General features: G+C 34.5%; 1 long non-coding RNA gene across 1 annotated transcript; it reads right to left on the bottom strand.

The window, feature by feature from the left end:
* Positions 1-3,697: 3,697 nt before the first annotated feature.
* LOC124112865 lies at positions 3,698-5,034 on the bottom strand. Its single transcript, XR_006857683.2, has 3 exons — positions 4,988-5,034; positions 4,636-4,734; positions 3,698-3,751 (listed from the first exon to the last, which is right to left on the bottom strand). It is a non-coding gene; the product is annotated as an uncharacterized LOC124112865 (long non-coding RNA).
* Positions 5,035-6,408: the final 1,374 nt, after the last annotated feature.

The following is a 6,408-nucleotide window of genomic DNA, read 5'->3' as shown; positions in this document are numbered from 1 at the left end:
TGTGTACCGATTACATAACTCTAATGGACAGGGTGGGGTGGTAGTTCACCGGACGACACTGTGTATATTGGGCGGCTCCTTTGATATCTCCTCCAAACATACGTTTATTGAATGACCCCATTAAACGATGATACACATCTCGATGAATATATCAAGGCACTAATTCATCTTTCATAAACATTTTTTTGTCTTTGTGCTTAATATATCCACATATCAACGAACATTTGTAAAACATGTATCCTAAAAAAAATAAACATTTTCAGGCTAGGTATTTGCCCACAGCAACACCTGCATAACTGTTTATTCACGCGTGGTGTGGTAGATCGTAATTGACCGAGAGCTGGTATTGTAGAATCACCTGTAAATAAGGCCGACACTGTAATTAGTTACAACGTACTAATGAGAATTATCATAAGAAGGCTGTTGTTTTTTCTGAACTGTTACCATTTTCATACCAAAAGTGACAATGCAGTTAAAAGTTGCTTTAGTGTCACAATATTCACTCACGTTTTCCTCAATCGCATTGAAACATAATTCCCACTGGTCAGTTCGAAACCGCATGTAATTAAATAATTATTTCGAGATTTCGTCAGAATGTAAGATATTCAGCCAAACGTTATGCAATAAAAGACGAATAGTTTTTTTCATTAAAATACGCGCACGCGTACCTGTATATTGCATACCTGGTGTCACGTAATTGCCCAGTGTGATGTATCAACGGGACATTAAATGGGAAATGAAATAGAAACTAACTAAAATTTAATGGTGTGGAAAATAACTCCAATGAATTGGAGTACACTCACATGAATTCGTATGATAAACTGTCAAAACGTTTTGAGAGGTAAGGCCGGGTTCATTAAAGATCGCTACAATATGTAAAACAGGTGAAATTTGTAGAACTAAAGGAAACATCCAACCAAATGCCCTTTTTAAATAGTAATGTAATGATATAATATAAAGTATATTTCACATGATACAATATACTTTGCAAACAGTTAGTTGATGCTTGAAAGGGACTGACGTAAACATGGGCGAAATATTTTAATAACGCCATAAAATAGTTGAATTAAGTAAAAATTAGTTAAATTTTGTGTCATGATACTTGAATAAATACATTTAATGTATTTGCGAAAAAAAACCATGAGTTTTGAGTAAAGGAACATATACTCGCCCATGGGCCAAACCCTTTTTCTCGCCCATGGGCGAAATATTTCAATATCGCTATAAAATCGTTGAATTAAGTAAAAATTAGTTAAATTTTGTGTCATGATACTTGAATAAATACATTTAATGTATTTGCGAAAAAAAACCATGAGTTTTGAGTAAAGGAACATATACTCGCCCATGGGCCAAACCCTTTTTCTCGCCCATGGGCGAAATATTTCAATATCGCTATAAAATCGTTGAATTAAGTTAAAATGAGTTAAATTTTGTGTCATGATACTTGAATGAATACATTAAATGTATTTGCGAAACAAAAACATGAGTTTTGAGTAAAGGAACATATACTCGCCCATGGGCCAAACCCTTTTTCTCGCCCATGGGCGAAATATTTCAATATCGCTATAAAATCGTTGAATTAAGTTAAAATGAGTTAAATTTTGTGTCATGATACTTGAATAAATACATTTAATGTATTTGCGAAAAAAAACCATGAGTTTTGAGTAAAGGAACATATACTCGCCCATGGGCCAAACCCTTTTTCTCGCCCATGGGCGAAATATTTCAATACCGCTATAAAATCGTTGAATTAAGTTAAAATGAGTTAAATTTTGTGTCATGATACTTGAATGAATACATTAAATGTATTTGCGAAACAAAAACATGAGTTTTAAGTAAAGGAACGTATTCTCGCCCATGGGCCTACCCATGGGCCAAACCTTTTTCTCGCCCATGGGCGAAATATTTCAATATCGCTATAAAATAGTTGAAATAAGTTAAAATGAGGTAAATTTTGTGTCATGATACTTCAATAAATACATTTAATGTATTTGCGAAACAAAATCATGAGTTTTAAGTAAAGGAACATATTCTCGCCCATGGGCCAAACCCTTTTTCTCGCCCATGGGCGAAATATTTCAATATCGCTATAAAATCGTCGAATTAAGTTAAAATGAATTAAATTTTGTGTCATGATACTTGAATGAATACATTAAATGTATTTGCGAATCAAAAACATGAGTTTTAAGTAAAGGAACATATTCTCGCCCATGGGCCTACCCATGGCAGGCCCATGGGCGACATAGTCTAAATATTGAGTTTTTAAACAATTTTTTTTTCATTTTTTCTTACTTGGTATGTTCTCATGAAAACGGCATGTTTAATTTTGTAAATACCTTTAACCGAGACTGGGCAAAGAGCGTAGAGTTTCTGGACTTTTGGGTTTCCAGAATTAAAATGGGACGTGTTCCAGTCATTTTTCCATATCTTCAAATAGTGTACAGCAAGTCTTTAACCATTAGTTTACCTGTGAATGCTGCATATAATTCTTTCCTGACAGACTAATGGGAATGTTACGCATCATAGATAAGTCATTTCTCATACATTTTCAAAACATTGAAAAACGGTTTAAATCTTTAATTTTTTCCACTAGTAGGCATGTGTACCTTTGCATTGACCTATGAAATTGAAATGTTTTAAAAATGTTCATGACGGACACATGCATTTGGAAAACTAGAGTCAATTGTGGTACATTTGAAATACACTTAAATGATAAAAATACCTTTAAATTCCTGTTTTGTCATGCTTGGAGCTATCATCTTAGAAAAGTCCCAGATGTATTTAACAACTTGTCGATTCTGTGAGGACTCCAACCTGCAACAAATGTTTTACTTTTATGATATGACCAGAAATATACATATGCCAATAACTATAACATATATTTTTCTTTAACGACTTCAGCATGAACTTATTAACTTATTTTGAAGTAACTAAAAGCAGCGAGATTATTAGGTATAATTTCACTGCATAATGACTTTAAAACATATTCGTTTAGATTTGAGATATATTGACCTGTGGTACAGTTTTCTAGTACAAGAATAACAAAAAGATATATATTTATGTGACTGTCTCATATAATTTCCCATTACAAAAATTTCTAAAACTTTATTTATGAGTATTTCTACTGAAACGGGATTCATGGAATAGAAGTAATCGTGGTGGTATTAAGAAAATATTATTTTTGCCAAAATTGCGTAACAGTCTTTTTCGGATGTACCTCAAATTTTATCAGAAAAACTTGAGGCACACAAAACTTTACGACTCGTTCATTGATTATGTAGGTAAAATGAACACTAAAAAGGCGATCAGATTTTAAAACAAGTCTATCTATTCATCTGTATAAAAAGTACTGTAACAAAACTATAAGTGAAACAAAGGTAAATTACATACAACTTTTAATAGTTTTGATTAACTTTTATCAACGACAAACCTATAGGGGTTTAAAAAAAGATGAATATTTACATAGGTTACATACTCGGTCTCACAGACGCAAAGATACACATCTAAATAGAAATAGTGCTTACAATGCCACAGTGTTTTCCTGGTGTAAGTCGACTCCAAACAAAGTGTTTCTATGGTTGTCAAGTATGGTAAAAATGATATTTTCGAAATTAAATGATCAATTGTAACTGAATGAACCTATGTCCCTTTCCAAAATTATCACTGCACACTACGATACTTATGTGAACATCGGCTCCATAGTCCACCCTTTCTCAGTTTCAGCATGGTCGATCGCTGCCTTCAATGCTGCCTAAGGAAAAAAAATGATAAAATATAGTTAACAGACAATAGAAAGAATCAATATTGGTGATTTTATCTGTGAGATAAATCTATCGAAACGAAACTTGATATTGTCTTATGAGAAACGCATCGATTACTGTAAATCGTGAAATTAATGCGATTGCTGAACCCAAGCTATTTAAAAAAGATACACCTGGCCATTCATTTCTGGCCTAAAAGACACTTTAAAAAAAAAAAATACTGATAAAATCATAATAAAATTAAGATAAAATACAGTCGCATCCCACATCCACCTCTGTGGACACACCACAACATACCTACCTCACCCAGATACCTCCATGCACAAAGTTACGTAACGATCACACACACACACACACACTCAAGACATAAATAATTTCATGCTTGCATACATGCACAACTCACACGCATTTACAGTTCTGGACATGCCTGTAAAAAAAACACAACGTTCACGCATACAAACACTTTCTCATCCAAACACACTCATCCAACATACAAAAACACTCTATGCTCCAGGTCTACAATATACCGTACCACAACAGTAACAGGTCCATGCGTTGGTTTACAACTTGATTGTAAACAAAGTGGTGTTTTACCATTACACTAGTGCAATCTCCCCCATGCCAAATATAATTTTACATAAAGAAAGTGAATACAATCAAGCCGAAAGTATCTGAATTGAACCTTAATCCGCTTATTAGTGCCGAGTACTTCGGGAAAACATGGTGTTTTTCTTCCCAATAACAACACATAGTTTATGTTGATTCCCCTCGTTTAACGCGCTGTATAATGTCGGTCGCTAAACACATGTGTATTTTTCGGGTTTTCCACGGTTTTCCACATATCCGCCGTTTTGATGTTTTGCTGGGATCTTACCCTTATGTTTGTACTGATTTTGCTGGGTTTGGTCGAAGTTTGTGTTGGTTCCTGGACCCTGTTGTCCAAACGTGTAACTTTTGCAGTTAGGGCGGTAACCTGAAAATACAAATATAGTGAAAACTGACGGTGAAACGTATCATGGTATGCCCAACTGGTTCACTTACTGTTATATCGCATGATCCAACACTGGCTGGATGCAATTTTTTAAAATCAATGTTTGCTCGTAGTGACATTGTACGTGTCACACGTAAATATATATCTAACTATAATTTTCCCCTTGAAACACGATAAATCATATCGAGAAAATGCATTTTAAACTGAAGGCATTGTGTTGACTATCATCACTTACCTGTGTATTCTTTTCATTAAGTTTGCTCTTGAGGTCTCTAACCTCACTGTTTAGGTTTCCAATTTCGTTTTAATGTCGCCGACTTCGCCCTTCAAATCTGTAATGGCCCTGTGAAGTCGTCCTTCCATGACCCTCATGAGTTGGAGAAATTCTGCATAGGGGATGGCTTTCCTGTAATTAAGAGAAACATTAAATACTTGCATAGCACCTGGATGACCGTTTTACGTTCTGGGAAAAATTCAAGTGCAATATTCAAGATATTTTCAACCTTCTCCAAAATATGCATTCAAAAATCAAATTCAAAATATATTCGAGCCAAACAGAACTACCACTCCTTGATATTCTTATTAAAAAGAGTAACTTAATTTTGCCATCAACTGCAATCTGAAGTGTTATAAGCACTAGGTTGCAGTCATTTGAGATCCCGCTTGAATATAAGACACTATGAATTTCTCATCAAACGTCATGCCTCGGCGGCAAACATAAAAAGGATAGTTACATTTAATGATCTTGTTGCGGGTCGATGGTAATTGGTGTTGACGAATGAGTGTTTGAATATCATTAGCTAGGGCATTTTAATGTCGATTAAGCAATCCTTATCAATAATGGAGATGTTCCTCCTGTGTCTTTCCGCGTATCTAGTGGCAGCTAAAGATGTACCAAAATCATATAAATGTATGATTATTAATACTATGCGAAAAATCATTTCATGCGTTGTGTGACATACCTTGTCTCATACGATGAGTCTCAACTTGAATTACAGCTTGATTCTCTGAAACATTAATTTGTTTATCAGATGCCGTATGAGTGCTATTTTCTAAGTAAATTGCAGACACATCGATGCACTACCTACCATTAATCGCCACTTAGGTCCTGTAAAGTTATGTAAACACCACAAAACTACCCACATGGGGACAAAATTTCGATGGATAAGGATTTCATTTATCTTTATGAATATCCATACAGATGTTGAAAATAACTGCGTGTCTAAGCATACCTACGTGAATCTCTGATTGAAATGAAAGCAAATTACATGTTAAACTACACGAATGTGACAAGAAAATTCATGAACCTGCTCATAGAATTGTGTTTGATGAAAAAACATACTACAGCTTGAGGCTCTTCTCAGTAAGTCCTGATCGTCATCTTCTCCATCTGCATAGAAAAGTACAATTTAAGGAATGGGCTTGGGTTGATGAACACATATGATTCAGTTAACTTGTACTTGCTTTATTTCTCGAAAACCACCAAATTCAAATTACATAGTTATCGACATAAAAGTTTTCAGACTGCATACATTTGCAAAGTTTATATACATTTGGCCATGCACAATAATTTACAGGGATATCTGTTTTTCTTTGATGATTGAGCCCTGGAAATTTAAATGGTAAAGAAATTCATCTGCGACTGCAGGCGAGTCA

This window comes from Haliotis rufescens, unplaced genomic scaffold, assembly GCF_023055435.1.
Source record: "Haliotis rufescens isolate VD_foot unplaced genomic scaffold, xgHalRufe1.0.p SCAF_14, whole genome shotgun sequence".
Classification (NCBI taxonomy): domain Eukaryota; kingdom Metazoa; phylum Mollusca; class Gastropoda; order Lepetellida; family Haliotidae; genus Haliotis; species Haliotis rufescens.
Note: the sequence above shows the minus strand (reverse complement) of the source record. Positions and strands in the feature narration are given on the sequence as shown.